Source organism: Saimiri boliviensis, chromosome 1 (genome assembly GCF_048565385.1).
Source record: "Saimiri boliviensis isolate mSaiBol1 chromosome 1, mSaiBol1.pri, whole genome shotgun sequence".
Classification (NCBI taxonomy): Eukaryota; Metazoa; Chordata; class Mammalia; order Primates; family Cebidae; genus Saimiri; species Saimiri boliviensis.
The window spans coordinates 91,352,845-91,368,239 of record NC_133449.1 but is presented as its reverse complement, the minus strand read 5'-3'; the positions used below and the strand labels follow the sequence as shown (position 1 = coordinate 91,368,239).

At 47.1% G+C, this 15,395-nt stretch overlaps 1 protein-coding gene across 2 annotated transcripts in view; it reads right to left on the bottom strand.

Moving 5' to 3' along the window:
• The window catches only part of EDAR (ectodysplasin A receptor), an 81,571-nt gene extending 72,921 nt beyond the window's left edge, over window positions 1-8,650 (bottom strand). For both annotated transcript variants that reach the window (XM_010333622.2, XM_003922761.3), the window contains exon 1: window positions 8,376-8,650. The gene's annotated coding sequence lies outside the window, so the exon portion shown is untranslated. The remainder of the gene's footprint in view (window positions 1-8,375) is intronic.
• Between the last annotated feature and the right edge of the window lie 6,745 nt (window positions 8,651-15,395).

The window sequence follows — 15,395 nt, the reverse complement described above, 5'->3', positions numbered from 1 at the left end:
TGTCCCCCCACCAACCCGTGTAGCTGCCCCTTCGCTGCAGGGTCCTGATTGGGTTTTGAAACCTGGCCAACTTGCTAGATTGCTCCAACGGCAGAGAGTGACCTCTGATGGACTTGACTGTGGAGAGTGACTGCCAGGCAGAGGCTGACCCATCAGTGTATACGGAGCATGGGCAGGACTTCCAGCATGGCCGCGGCCTGCTCTAAGCACTCTGCCTGTCTTGGCTCTTGGAAATCTACACAATACTGCCATGAGGCAAGTACTGTGACCCTCCCTCCAGAAACTGACAGAAATTACCCAGCGATGCTGATCTGAAGCTCCACCACTAGCACAGGAAGGAGCTGGCTTTGGGCCTGTGTCCACCAGAGGCTGGGCTCCTCCCCACCCTGCTGCCAGCATTCTCTCCTGAGCTGCAGCCACCCCAGGTGGCTAGCCGACACCAGTCCAACCCCACCAGGACCAGTCCTACCTGACTTCAGTTAAGAAGAAAGGCTTCTGAAGCTGAAGTTGTCTAGTGTGTCTTGGGTCTGGTGTGACTGCTGTTGTAAGAAGAAAGTCTGGCCAGGTCTGCTCTTGGCCTTGGGGATAGAAAGAGAAGCTCCCATTTTCTGCTGTAGCTCACAGCATCCTGCAGCCCAGACAACACCTGTCCAGGGTCTGGGGCCAGCCAGCAGGGCTGTCTGCTGAAGTGTTTCTGGGAAGCTCAGTCATATTGAGCATTTTCCACATCTGTCTATACCTAGATCCCTGCTTGATATATACTGTCTCCACACCACAGATAGTTATACAAGGCTAGTCTTCAGGCTAACTGGAAACAGCCCACATCATCCCAGCTCTCATTTCTGAAAGAGCCCATGGAAAAGACACCGAGGTGAAGTCCATGAACTCACCAGGAGGGAGGTCTCAGGCACACCACCTCACCTCTCCCAGCCTTACTCTGCATATGTGTGAAGCAGTGATGATTGTCTCGATTTCACAGGATTGCTGTGCAGATGAAGCAAGATGGAAACACTATGAAAGTAACAGATGCCCAAGAATTGTGGGTTTCTTCAACATTTATTGAATACCTACTGTGTCCAACCACTGTGCTAGGTGACAGAATGAACAGAGGAATGCCCCCATCCTCAAAGAGGGCACAGTCTGTGCAACGTCAGGGACAGATGTTTAACAGCTCCATCACAGCGCAGTGCAATTTGGCTATATCTCCTATTTCCTTCTTTCAATGTTTCAGGCCATGAGAAAAGAAGCCAGGTATTCTATTTCTATTAGATCTTCTCACAAAGCCTTTAGTAAGATCTAGAGCCCATTGTCCTATGGCAAGTGCAGTAGTCACTCCAAGAAATGCTCCAGGGTGAACAGGAAAGCACACACCTCAAACCCCATCCAGCCCACACTGGGAGAGCTGTTTCCAGAGTAGAAGCCCAGGGCGGTAGGTGGAAGCCTTAGACCTTCCCTGGTGGGAGGCTGTCATGCTGCTAGAGGCCTGCATCTCCAGAGGCCCCTGCTTTAACTGGTGCCACGAGAGGCACACAGCCAGTCCTTAGAGAACTAGGGACATTGGTGTTTGCCAGTGTATCAGTTCTGTTTATTCTGTAAACATAAGGAGGAGCTCAACATTCAACTACACTTCATTTTGCAATCTGCGCAAAATAAATATTTGCCTTCAAAAGCAACAACTCTGATAATCATCAGGATAATATTCTCCAGTGCCATTTCCTTCGCACACGCCAGACACGGAAGGCAAGTCAGAGTGCTGTGTGTGGTCTGTTTGGATAATAATTTTCATCTGGAAACCTCAAGTTGGAAACAAACTGGCAGTAATTCTAGAGAAAGTTTGGTCTCCTGGTTTTTAGAGTTAACTCAAAACCAAGTGTCCTGAGTCACCTACGTCTCCTTGTTTTGGTTGCCTCTGCCCATAAAATGAGGAGCCAAATTACTTTAGTGAGTGCTGGCGAGAAACTAGGACATTGGCGGAGATCACAGTGGCCACAGAACAAGGACTGGCCCCTTCCAGGGGCCACCCAGACAGGCCAGGTGCTTGCTGCATGTGCAGGGATGGTCTCTGTCTCTTCAAATCTAAGAATGAGCTAAAATTCAAAAAGAGTTCTGCTGAATGTAAATAATACTTATTGGAGATTTTATTGCCCATAAAGAAATCCATCAACAGAAAACTACACTCTGCAAATCTACTGATGCACAATTACTTTGAGCTGCTTACAAATCCCACTCTAAACTCAGCTGTCAGTGCCCTCGCTTGGCCACGCTTCTTGGAGATACAGGCTTTCTATAGAGGATGCAGCATGTCAACAAACACATCCCCAAAGTGTACACTCTGATTTATCTTCTTCATTATGGGCAGGAGGGTTTAGGAACGGCCATTTTGAGTCTTTATTAAGGACTAAATCTTAAAGAAAATGAACCTTGGGACTCCTCTAAAGTACCTTTTAGGGATGCTCAGTGCATTTCAGTATTTTTAAGGATTAGAATTTTTCTGGGCCAGAGGTAATGTTTATTACATAAGGACACAGAGCCTCAATCCAAACAGTAAACCATAAAACCACATCTAACTGGGTAAATAAAATCAGCCAACCTAATAGACGTCTGCATCCCATTGGAGCATTCCCCATGGACTTGCACTTTTCTGTATTCACCAGACCCCAACCAGACATCAAGTCAACAATCCTGCCATTCCAGCTCCCCACCTCATGATTTATCTGTATGTTTTCACTGTCCTGGGCTTCTTAGAGACAGGTATCTTCCTCCAGGCTGACTTCCCTCCTAATCGGCCTCCATCGTCCAATTACGAGGAAGGAAATAAAACTTTCCAGGTACCGGTTGCTCCAGGAGCAACAGGTCAGGGAAACCAGATTCTCCCCAACTCCAAAGGCCATAGGGAGTCAACAGGAACAGCTGTGGCATGTTGGCCCAGGGCATCCATGATCTCTGAACCTGTTCCTCAACAATTTTGCCAATTGAGCTCTCAGGGAGCCACTGCATCCCCACCCCATCTCACATCTGATGCTGGAAGGTGTCTCTCTCTCCAAGTGAGGAGGAAGCGAGTGCAGCTGGCCAGGAGCTCTGAGACTGTTTGGGATGCCCCAGCAGGGCTGCAAGGGGGGCAATGGTGATATCTGTTGCTAAGTGTTCTTTCTATACACAACTTACTGAGTCTTGATAATCTACTTTCAGATTTTTGGAAGTGTAATCATGTGTTTCAAGTTAGGGTCTTTAGAATTTTTCTCAGAATGGATCCCTTTGGCATGTGTTAATGGCCAAGGGAGCAGGTGTTGGTGGAAACAGATCATTCCTCTCCTGCCATCCCTGCTGTTGCCTGCCCTTCCTGCCCTGCACCCCAGTCAAGCCAGCCCTCCTAGGAAGAGGCTACCTGGAGATCCAGCTCCTTAGGAGCAGATACTCAGAATACAGAACCAAGCATGGCATGGGATGGGGTGATGTGGCACTGACTGTCCCAGAACAACACAGGGCATGAGCCACCATGGCTGAACGTCTGCCCTGACTTGACTTCTATTTGCCTTCCCTTCACACTCAATGAGAGCCCAGCTCCCTTGCCATGGCCCGCTCATGCTCCTGGTTCTCCTCTCCTCCTGTTCTTCCCTCCTTCCCCTCTGCTCCAGCAGCATGGCCTTCCTGCTGGTGCGGGGACGTCTCCAGCTGACCCCACCCCAGGGTGTCCTTTCTTGTGGGTGTCCTGGTTCACTTCCTCACTTCATCTAGGTCTTTACTCGACTATTTCATTTCCCAAGAAGCTCCCACTCCCACCCTGGACACTTCTTTCTGCCTGCCTTGCTGATTTTTTTTTTTTCGTGGAGCTGGATTTGTCCATTATGGCTTCTCTCCTTGCAGCAGAACCTAAGCTCTGTGAGTTCAGGTATGTTCTCTCTCCTCACCCATGGGACCACCGTGTGACTACATCCCAGCCTCGTGCCTGGCATGTAGCAGACACACAGAAAACATCTGCTGAATGAATGAATGTGTGCTAAAGTCAACTTGAAATCCTCCCTGCTTCCTCCTGTGTATTCAGGATTCCGTGCAAATATGGGATTGGAAATATGGCAAATGGAAGGTTTTGTGTTTTTTTTTTTGAGTTGGAGTCTCACTCTGTTGCCCAGGTTGGAGTGCAATAGCGTGATCTCAGCTCACTGCAACCACCGCCTCCCAGGTTCAAGTGATTCTCCTGCCTTCCCTGAGTAGCTGAGATTACAAGCGCGCACTACCACATCCAGCTAGTTTTTGTATATTAGTAGAGACAGAGTCTCACCATGTTGGCCAGGCTGGTCTCGAATTCCTGACCTCAGCCTTGTGTGATCCACCTGCCTCGGCCTCCCAAAGTGCTGGGATTACAGGTGTGAGCCACCGTGCCTGGCCCAGCAAATGGAATTTTTAAGAGAAGAGATTTGGTAACGATCGGAGAGTCGTCAAAACAGTGCATGCCCTCTCATTTTTTTCTTGCAGTCTGGTTTTGCATATCTTTCTTCTATCCGAAGAAAGCGCTTTCTCTCAGGATTAAGGTGTTGTTGGTGGAATCAACTCTTTTTTGTTTTCAGGAGACTAATACTGTATCTTATTTCAGTATTTGTGCTCATCTTTTAGTTGCCTGTATCTAGCCGTTGAATGGTATCAGTTAGCAATGTCAGCCTTAAGCCCACTGACAAGCTTGGCTTTTGCACTGCACCTTGGGCCTGAGGGCTGTTAGTAAGAGTAACGTGACTGTGGTTGTTATTGCCCTCATTGCTGATTTCATCCCGACTCACAAGTGGAGGTGCCTTCCTGCTATGTTTGGAGCAGTCGGTCTGATTTACTGTGAAGTGAGTTGAGCTGGCATGAGCTCAGGGTGGTGCAGCCAGGGCGATTGGCACAGGTGCATCTTCCTCTGTGGGTCTCCTTTTGGCCCATCTGTTTTCCATGGTCCTCTATTTTGTCAGAAATGGAAAACAAAGGCCTCCTGGTTGGTTACATGTGTATGTAGGTGTATAAAATGATGGGCACTTCCAGAGTGTGCCTGGGCAAGGAGATCTGGGCAAAGGAGCAGGGCCCCCAGCTTCACCCACATGTGCTTGCTCCTTCCTGGGGTCCAAGCAGTGTGCTGCCACCCTCAAGCATCTAGCATTTGAGAAATAACAGGTGTCTCTGCCCCCAGAGATGGTAGCCTTGCCAAATGGGATTTGTTCGCTTATTGACTTAGGGTATGCTAATGTTTGAGCAAACCCCTTGTTCCCTACTGTGTGGTTAGAACAATTGGTGACATTTCTCTGACAAGAAAGATGAAGGAGCTCATTCATTCATTCATTCATTCATTGGATATATTTTCATGGAGTGCATGATGTGCTTGGGGTGTGCTATGACTGAAGACACTTCAGGTTGTAGGCTCCCTTAATACATGACCTAATGAATGATCAATCCCTGGAAAGAGCCAGGGCAAAGCTTTTTCCTTAGCTTTGACTGTGTGGGTTAGCTATCCTTGAGTAATGCTTTATGACACTCTAAGGAAAATGATGAAAAAGTAAATACAGTCGAGCTCATTTTTCTTCGGGGCCAGTGGGCTGTTGGGATGCCTGAGCCCCAAATTCCATTTTGAAATTTTGTTTTAGTTACTAGACTACCTTAGATCGAACCACCTACAGGATAAAACTATTTGACAGCTTTTCACTATATAACAACTACAAACACTCTAATATCTCCTGTATTACCAAACCTTTATCAGGAGGGTTCACAAAGAACACAACTGAGATTGTTTCTTTTTGATCCCTCGCCTCTGAGGACAGAGCATGTGTGTCTGGGGCTGACACGACCCTGGGAAACTAAGATACAGGAAGGGGAGTGTTTGCTCACTCTACCCTTATTTTAATAATCCCTGGTGGTTGTCATTGCACTATCTCCCTGTGGGAGCAAATGTGCCAGTGTTGGAGGCAGAGGACACAGATTCTCCTCTTAGGCCCTTCGATTACAAGTGATAGGCTCCGCACAAGGCCTGGGCATTCTGAGTGCTAACCTAGACCAGGTCTTGTGTTCCTATAAACATTTTGAGCTGTGTGACTTTGGGCAAGTTAGTGAACCTCTCTGAGCCTCAATTTTCTTATTGGGAAAATAGAGAAGACATTCACGAAAATGCTTTGTAAAGTGCTATAGAAATGTACAGCAAAGGTTAAATGACTGGGCATCAGCTTATATTTCCTTGCTTTATTTTTTAGGAAAATAGTAACCTTGGAGATTAAAAAAAAATTCCTTCCTGCAATGTACGAATTCAGTAAGAACAGAATTGTAGGCATTGAGATGGAGGCGGCATGCTCGCAGGCAGGGCTGGCTGGGGCTTTTGTCTCCTAATTGATCTAATGTGCTAAGTGGGCTTAATGTAAGTTAATTAATGATACTATTGGGGTAGAATATCTAGGCAGAGCCTCAAACAGTATCAACGAAACGAGCAGGCAGGTGTCATCCAGGATAATTGAGGCATGCAGGCAGCAACTAGACAGACTAGGAGGAGGGTGAGGGGAAACTGAGCCCAGCTGAGAGGCTGAGCCCCTTAAGCAGCAAGGCTGTCTGCCAAACACCATCCTGTTTAGAGCTCTTGTATTTGAATTTCAGATTTGCTTGAGTCTTTGAAGCTGGCTTCCTGGGCATTTCCTTGGGAATAAATTCTATTCTTTGGAAACCACAAAATGCACTCACCTGGACCCAGAAGGGAGAGTCACGTAACCCAGCTTCCGACTGCGGGCCTATGGGATCTGAGGAACTTTGACTAGAAGAGGCTCCCGTTTTAACAGAGGCAAGTCGGTTTTGTGCTCTGGGAGATGGGGTAGGACAGGTCTGTCTGTACTCCCGAGCAATGCCGGGCTGCCGCCCAACGGCAGACACTGGATTAGGGATGAGGGTACCACGACACCTGAGAAACAGAGATGAGCCCCTGACACTTCCGCACGTCACAAACATGTATCCCCAACAACATGAAAGTCCAGCTTTTACAAAAGCAAGAAACCAGGTAGTGGCCAGGGAGTGAAAATCAAGCATTTCAGGAAAATTTTGTTTACTTATTCCTCCCAAAGACCGGTCTTTCCAAGATTATCCTCCAACTGTGCTGTCACAAATTAATCCTCCCACAGCACAGCCTGGCCCATTTAGGGGTGGGGAGGGGTAGAGCAGAGACTCCCTCCGATCACCACCAGGACCCCCAAACTTTCCCAGCTGTGAAGGGTACATGTGGACCATCACTGGAACCAATGCTTATTTCCCAACCTTGACCAGAGTCACTCTCTTTTTGGTAGCCTCTGTCAAAATGTATCTTTAAACATTTTAGGTGGCTATGTCTTAGAAACCTCAGAGTATCAAGCCAGGCAAGAAATATTCTTAGAGGGCTGGATGCCTTTTCTCCTTCAGTCTATTATGGTTCTTCACCTCTTTGTTACAGTTTCATGCTTGCTTAGAAAGTGTTGCAAAAATGCCACTTGAGAGTCACAGAGCAGTGGCCTGGGGACCAGGGAAGAGGACTGCAGAGCTCCTGTCTCTCCGAAAGTCTCCTCATATGCATGTGCCCCTGGCTGTTTGGGATTCCCGACTGACCAGCATCTGCCCTGCTTGTAGATTTTAACTGTCCCTCTTGCTGCTGACTCAGCACAACATGGGCAGCGAAACCCAGCGGGGACCTTGCCTGCTGTCCTCCCTGTTCAGTCACCCTCTTCTCCCTGAGCTGACATCTCAAAGTTTGGCTGCTGCCGGAGGAGGCTGGGAATCGGAGCCCGCTCCTGTCTAGGAGCCCAAACTGCCCCACTGTCTGTCAGAGTGTTGAGAGGAACCTCTTGGCTGGAAATAAAAACCTCAATCATCACAAATAGGTACCCACTCCCTCCTTCTCTTCCTCTCCCTGCTTCCCCCACCAACACAGAAGCCAGGGTATGGAAGATCTCAGACTTGATTGGAAACCTCACTTGGAAGGTCTCTTAAGGCACAGCGGGTATGCCGGGTTGGAGGCAGGTACAGAGCCCAGCTAGAGTCCCAGCTGCGCCTGCCTTCCCCAGTAAGCCAGCACAAACCTGAACATAGTTTTCATGCTCCCTGGAGGAACCCATTGCTTTAGTAGCCCAAATCTTACAGCCTGTGAAACACACAGAATTTGGCTCCCTAACCAATTGTGCAAACAACAGCAAAACAGGGTTTCTGATGTTTTCCTGGAAACAAAGGAACAATCTCAGGTCTTAGAACTGGTAGGGCAGACATACTGCAATCGGTAAAGCTTGTTCAAACGCAACCCAAAAATGACATGCATTTCAAAAATGCACCCAGCCTGTCTCCCAGCCCCTGACACCTCGGTCTCAGCCACGGCTGAAGAGTTTAGAAAACCAGAGGAAAGGACCAAGGCTTACCTGGCTCCTGCTGGAGGTCAGCTTCAGTCCCAGAAGAGGGCGGGTCTATGAAGAAAGCCAGGCACCAAGCAGTCCTGGGTGACAGGCTTCACAGGTGGCTACCCTGGCAGCGCTCTCAGAAACAGGTACTCTATGTCCCCAGAGGCCGTCAGGGCTGCCTGGGACCTGGCACACCTCTCTGCCACCAGCCTCGCTTCCTTTCCTTTCAGTTTAAAGGGCTTCCCGGGAACTCTTCCTTGACTGCTCCCTGTCCCGTCTTCAAGTTTGGAAACTCAGCCCGTGCGGAGGGGCTTTCCCTCATTGCAAACTCACCTGCACCATCTAGAGGTCTCTCCCGGCACTGGAGAGGCTGAAGCAGGCACCTTTAGCACTGCTGCCATAGGTCTCTGGCATACCTGGCTCTCTGGACATCTGCCCCTTAAGAGATCTGTTGGAATGCATAAAAGCCATGGATATATATTTTTTTTTTTTTGCAGGGGTGGGAGTCTTGCTTCTCTCAGAGGCTTTAGGCATGGGAGTGCTAAAAAGCTAACTAGCATTCAAATATCATTAGTCAAAGCTGGTTCTTAGAAGAACCCCCTGCTGAGATGGCTACAGGCATGGGTGTCACTGCGCGGATTCAGCTTCCAGCATGTCTGTTCACATTCCTACCCATCCCCCACACATCCCTCAGGGTTTGAGTCACCAGGACTGCTCTTCCTTTCCTCTCCCTGGACACCCCACACCACCAGCATGTAACTCCAGATAACCATACATACCCCCCATATCACTAGGTAATTAGGAAGCCATTTGAAACACGAACATTTTGAAGGACATGCCTTTCAGTATTGGGCAATCATTTCCCAAAAAGAAAATGATCAGGGGAAAAAACAGCTTTAAATAATGCAATTCTCTTGTCATTTTCTCTCTCATTCACACCTACACAGATAAATACAGGAACAGAGCAGCTCCTCCAGGCTAGATTTCTGTGTTCTCCTTTTCCATCTTGTCCCCTCTGCCTTGGAAACCTACAAGGTAACTCAAACATGAGAAAGTAAGAGGTTAAGAAAGAAACAGTCCGGGCATGGTGGCTCATACCTGGAATCCCAGCACTTTGGGAGGCTGAGGCGGATGGATCACTTGAGGTCAGGAGTTTGAGACCAGCCTGGCCAACATGGCGAAACTCCATCTCTACTAAAAATACAAAAATTAGCCAGTCATGGTGACATGTGCCTGTAATCTCAGGTACTTGGGAGGCTGAGGCAGGAGAATCGCTTGAACCCAGGAGGCGGAGGTTGCAGTGAGCTGAGATTGTGCCACTGCACACCAGACTGGGCAACAGAGCAAGACCCCATGTCAAAAAAGAAAAAAATGAAAGAGTGAGAGAAGGAAAGAAAGAAAGGAAGGAATGAAGGAAGAAAGAGAGAGACAAAGAGAGAAAGAGACAGAAATGTATGGGTCTGGGGCAAGGAACTTGAGTGTAAAAGACTAATTCTGCCTCCACAGAGATTAAGCTGAACTAGAGTTACTTAGCTGACTTGACCCTTGTGGATGATTAATCCAGATAACATAAGCTCAGAAATGAGAATTTTAACTTGAATTTTTAAGTTTGATTGTCTACCCTGCCCATGCTGAGTTCAGACTGAGGGTCTGTCTGAACAGTGACTAAATTAAAGTCACCGAAATCAATTAATCAGGAACCTGGGAAAGGGAATTGGGGGTATTCTGAACTAATCTGTCCTCTGGTATAAAGTTTGGACTCGCTGGTGTGCTCACAGTGTGTTTGAGGTTGGAGATTATTTAGGTGTAACTCAAACATTTTTTCTATTGGAAATTAAATGGTGATTTAAAATTTACCAAAGAGAAATGATACTGATATTGCTCAAAGAGAGAGAAAAAAGACAGGAGAAAAAATTAAAATGGGCACAAAATATGGATGCTGTAATAGAAGCCAAGGGAGCTTTTCCTCTCTTTGAAAAAAATCCAAACATTATGGCATTAAGCAAGGCAACGGATGGTTATACTTGAAGTCTGCCTAGTCATCATATCCAATTGAATATGAGTATACAATTAATTCAGTTGATTAAGAGAAAGAATGAAATGAGAAATCATTGCTTATAAGGCTCCAGAGCTTTGAAGGTATGTGATTTTCTGTTTTGTACGTTTCCTAGGAGACTGAGGCAGAAATTGCAAAAGGTTATCAATAGCATTTTTTAATTAAGAACATGAATCAAGACTGCAGACTATGGTTGGGTGAAGGGAGTTTCCTGGGACTGTGGAAAATGAACTGTAATTTAGAACACATGCTTGGTACATACAGCAGCCCGGCCAGCCACCTGCCCCCTTCATGGAGTGTGCTCAAATGCATGGTCAGGATCCTTACGGAGGGACACAACAGGCATGCTGGCCCCAGCTCTCAGCTCTGCTGCAACAAAACTTTGCAAGTGATTTTAGAGATTCAGTGTCCTCCCATGCCTGTAGAAAATGCTCAGGGGTTGCGAGGATCTTGCAGATCAGATAATTTCCAGTGAGTGAAACCAAGCTGTATTCTGGTCATCAGGACTTTAAGTCTGTGCCTGTGTGTGTGTGTGTGTGTGTGTGTGTGTGTGTGTGTGTGTGTGAGATGGAGTCTTGATCTATTGCCCAGGCTGGAGTGTAGTAATGTGATCTCGGCTCACTGCAACCTCCACCTCCCAGGTTCAAGTGATTCTTAGCTTCCCGAGGAGCTGGGATTACAGAAATGCACCTGGGCCCATCTAACTTTTGTATTTTTAGTAGAGATGGAGTTTCACTATGTTGGTCAGGCTGGTCTTAAACTCCTGACCTCAAGTGATCCACCGACCTCGGCCTCCCAAAGTGCTGGGATTACGGGCGCGAGCCACTACACCCGGCTTAAATCTGTGTCTTAATTACAAACCTCATGTCACATGAACAGAAAGAAAACCTTGAAAGTCATGCATCCCATCAAAGTGGCGTTCTTCTATACCAACGTGTTCACGCGTTTATTCATGCAGCAAATGCAACTCGAGTCTTCTATGTGCCGGCACTGCTGCAGTTGCTGGATAGGTCACAATGAGAGCGACAGTCAAAATCTCTGGCTTCAAAAAGCTGATTCTCTGTTTGGGGAGGCACAGAGTAATCAAGTTATGAAATGGAGATGAAAAGTACTTCCTAGCTGTGATAAGCAAGGGTACACAGGAAGGCTGGGCTATTTGTGTTTGTATGTGGGGGGGATTATCAGTCAGCCGGTGACAATTTCCTGTTACTGATTACTGTCTCAAAAAGCGGTATGGGATCAAACACTCCAAAACCAAGATGCTCCCGTCTGGTAGCTGGGCCCTGATGTATGACCGGCTTTAGCTAACAACTCACCACAGCAAGTAAACTTCTGGTTACCTACAGATGAAGCTTATCCCAGAAAACCTTCCAGGAAATGACACTGCTCCAATCCTAAGACTGTGTGTGTATATTTGGTGAAATGTTTTTATGCTCATGGTGACACCCACTAAGTTATTCAGAATAAAATGATCACAGTTCTATCTGCAGTATAGAATTTGCAGCTTCAAATCTGTCCCAGGACTGGAATTGTTTTCTGGAAGAATGTTGCCCCTGCCTCATGGGACAGTGGCTCCCAGGCCTGACCTGGCCCAGCTTCTCTGCTTTCCTAAGATGCGTTTGTCCCTAGCTCTATCAGTGGTGACCTCAGAGGGTGCTTCCCTCCTCAGCAATGGTCAGCGGCATTTAAAGCATCACCTCAGAGCCCCTTCTACTCATGTAGTCACAGCTCTGTAGGCAGAAAAAACAGGAACATAAATATTTGTGATTTAAAGTCTCTCTCTTAGGAACCACACCTTCCTTGGTTTGCAAATGTGCCTAAAATATGAGAATGGAATTGGGTGGTAAGGAGGACACTAGCAAGCCAATGGCGGGTAAGGCGGTGTGAGGGACGGTGCTTTGGTTGCTGAGGAGGAAAGCTGACTCACACTGAGACTTTCGAAGGAGGAGGGAGTCCTGCAGAGTTGGGTAGGTGTTTCAGGTGGACCAAAGGGCTTATGCAAAGGTCCTGTGGGGCCAAGATCGAGGTGTGCTGAGAAAACTGAGAGGAAACTGTGGCAGTTGAGCCCAGCCCAGGAAGGGCGGTGGAGACCACATTCCACGTGGGGGGCTGGGCAAAAGGGTATGGATTCTATTCCAAGTATATCATGATTTGAAGATGATGGAAACTTGCTTTAGAAGCAGAATGGGCTTCCATCCTTAGCAAAATGAGGAAGGGGAGGGGCCAAGTCTGGGGGAGTATTTGCACAGATGGAGGGCCTTTAATGTGTCCCCTGGACACGGGAGATGAAATGCTAAGTGAATCATTGACAAGTTCGGGTAATCTGTCCTCTCCCAGCATATAATCAGACGGGACAGCTCCAGGTCAATGGCAGAGGAAAGAGCTGGGCTTTGTGCTGATTGTACCCTATGGGAGAATGAGATTCTGCATTTAGTTATTTAACTAAACTTGGAACACTGACTCCCTGCTGCTGATTAAACAAAAGCCTGGTTTTCCTTTTGCTACCTGCCTTAGCTTGAGCTGCTATAACAAAAATACCATAGGCTGGGAGGCCTCAACAACAGATATTTATTTCTCCCAGTCTGGAGGCTGGGAAGTCTGAGATCAAGGAGCCCTACAGACCCAGTGTGTGGTCATCTCCTGTGGCAGACAGGGTGAGGCAGCTGTCTGGGGTATCATTTACAAGGGCACTAATCCCATTAATGAGGCTCCATCTCTAGCCACTATGACCAAATCACTTCCCAAAGGCTCCACCTTCAAATACCATCACCTGGGAGCTTAGGATTTCAATATATGAATTTTAGGGGAGACACAAACACTCAGACCACAGGACTTCCCATTTGCCCAGGATTCCCCTTATTAAAATTGTAATAAGATGTCCATTTGCCCATGGACACCTTATTAAATATGCAAGCTGGATTTGGAACACAGCTGTCAATAATGACTCTGGTCACATAAAGGAAGGACCATAATTAACCACCTCCATAGATGAAGCAAAGCTGCAGGCCAGAGCTGAGTGCAGGGCAAAGGTGTGCCTTCCCTCAGGGCCTACGCCCTCTCTGCTCCCCAGTCAGGGTTTGAGACAGCCCCCACTACCTCCATTATGTAAGCAGTGAAAGCATAATTGAAATTGATCCTCGCTGAGAATGGCTTTAGGAGATTGAATAGTGCAAAGGTTCAAATACTAAATCTTTTTTATGACCTGTAATATTGTCATTTAGCTCAACAGTACGCATCACTATGTTTTTCTAATAAAGGAAACCACAAAAGTATTATAAAACCTATTTGCACTACACCAGAAAAATTAAGAGGGGGAAAAACTGAGTTTAGAAATATGAAATATTGATGTCTTCATTTGACAATCAACAAACTAATCCTTCCAATAGGCGAGTACATATTTCTATCATAAATCATGGCTCTAGGGGTAAGGGGATTATTGCGTCATGGGATTATCATGGTATTAACCAGTGGATATCTAAAAGCAGGGAATTATGAGTCCATGGTATAAACATATAAAATTACCTGTGTATTGGGTTATATTTAATAATATTTATTAATAAATGGATTTTTTTTTCTAGAGACAGGGTCTCACTCTGTCACCTGGGCTGGAGTGCAGTGGTGAGATTGCTGCTCACTGCAGCCTCAAACTCCTATGCGCAAGTGATCCTCCCACCTCAGCTTCCCAAGTTGCTGGGATTACAGGTGTGCCTGGCCAAATTAATGGATTTTAAAATCATACTTATTAGGATACTTTGCAGGTAATCTGTAAGGCAGAAGAAAGATCAATTTATAAAAGCCAATGTGTTCTTGGGGGGCACGTTAATTCTCCCTTACTCTTCATTTACTATGGACATGAACTTCTTGTCCAAAGATCCCCAAAACTGTGGTCAGCAAAATAAAACCAAAATAGGGGCAACCAGGCATTTGAACAGGAATTCAGCCTGGCTGGCAGAGCTGCTGCCTGCCACCTGTTCCCAGCCTCCCTTCTCCGGCAGGAATCTCCCACCTCTGCTCAGGGCAATGTGCCTGGTTAAATGGCTACATTTCTTAGCTTCCCTTGCAGTTAGATGTAGCCACCTGCTTCAGAACTGCCCAATGAGCCACAGCAGGTATCAGAGACTTCCAGGGTCATGTCAGAGACTTCCTTTCTGGGTCTTGGTTCTACCCTAAGCCAAACACTTTAGGTATCTTTACACCCCAGGTGCAGGGATGTAGGTTTATGTTCAGCACAGTTTCTCACAATCCCAAAATGGGCTGGACACTAGAGAACTCTCCTCTACTCATGCCTTCCAGGGAGCCAGTAATTTCCAACCACACTGCTTGGGAGCAGATCAAAGTATAAGAAAAGCTCCAGGTAGGTGAACAGCTACCAGGACACTGGCCTCATCAAGCAGGTCCATTAACTATATGCACCAGGGGCCTCAGCAATGGAATACATACCCCAGATGTGATCAAGGGGATTCACTGGCTGGGAGAGAGAATGTTGAAACTTCCACTTCCATTTCCCCCTAGCCCATGAGCATGGAGCCCAAGCCTGCTGTGCTGTTGTTCTGTGCCCCGGATTCAGTGATCTTCCCAGTGACATCCACCTGTGCAGGCCAACAGTGTAGAAGTAACACACACAAACCCTTAAGTCTCAGTGGCATAATACAATCAGCTCATTTCTTGCTCATGTCACATCTGATGCTGGCTAGGTGGCTTTTCCTGGTGGTTCTCCTGCCAGCAGTGACGCAGAAACCCAAGGTCCTTTCAGTCTGTGGCCCCACCATCTGCCTCTTCTCAGGGCATTTAGGAGAAAAAGCTTGGAGGAGCACGTGGGATGATCAGGACCAGGCTCAGCAGTGTCACATCACTCCCGTTTGCTAGCACCTACTCACATGTCTCCAGGCTGACTGCTGTAAGGCTGGGGAGTGCAGTGTTTTTGTGTGTCCAGGAGCAGAAAATAGGATTCAAGCGTGTAACTAGTCTCTTTTGCAAGAAACTTT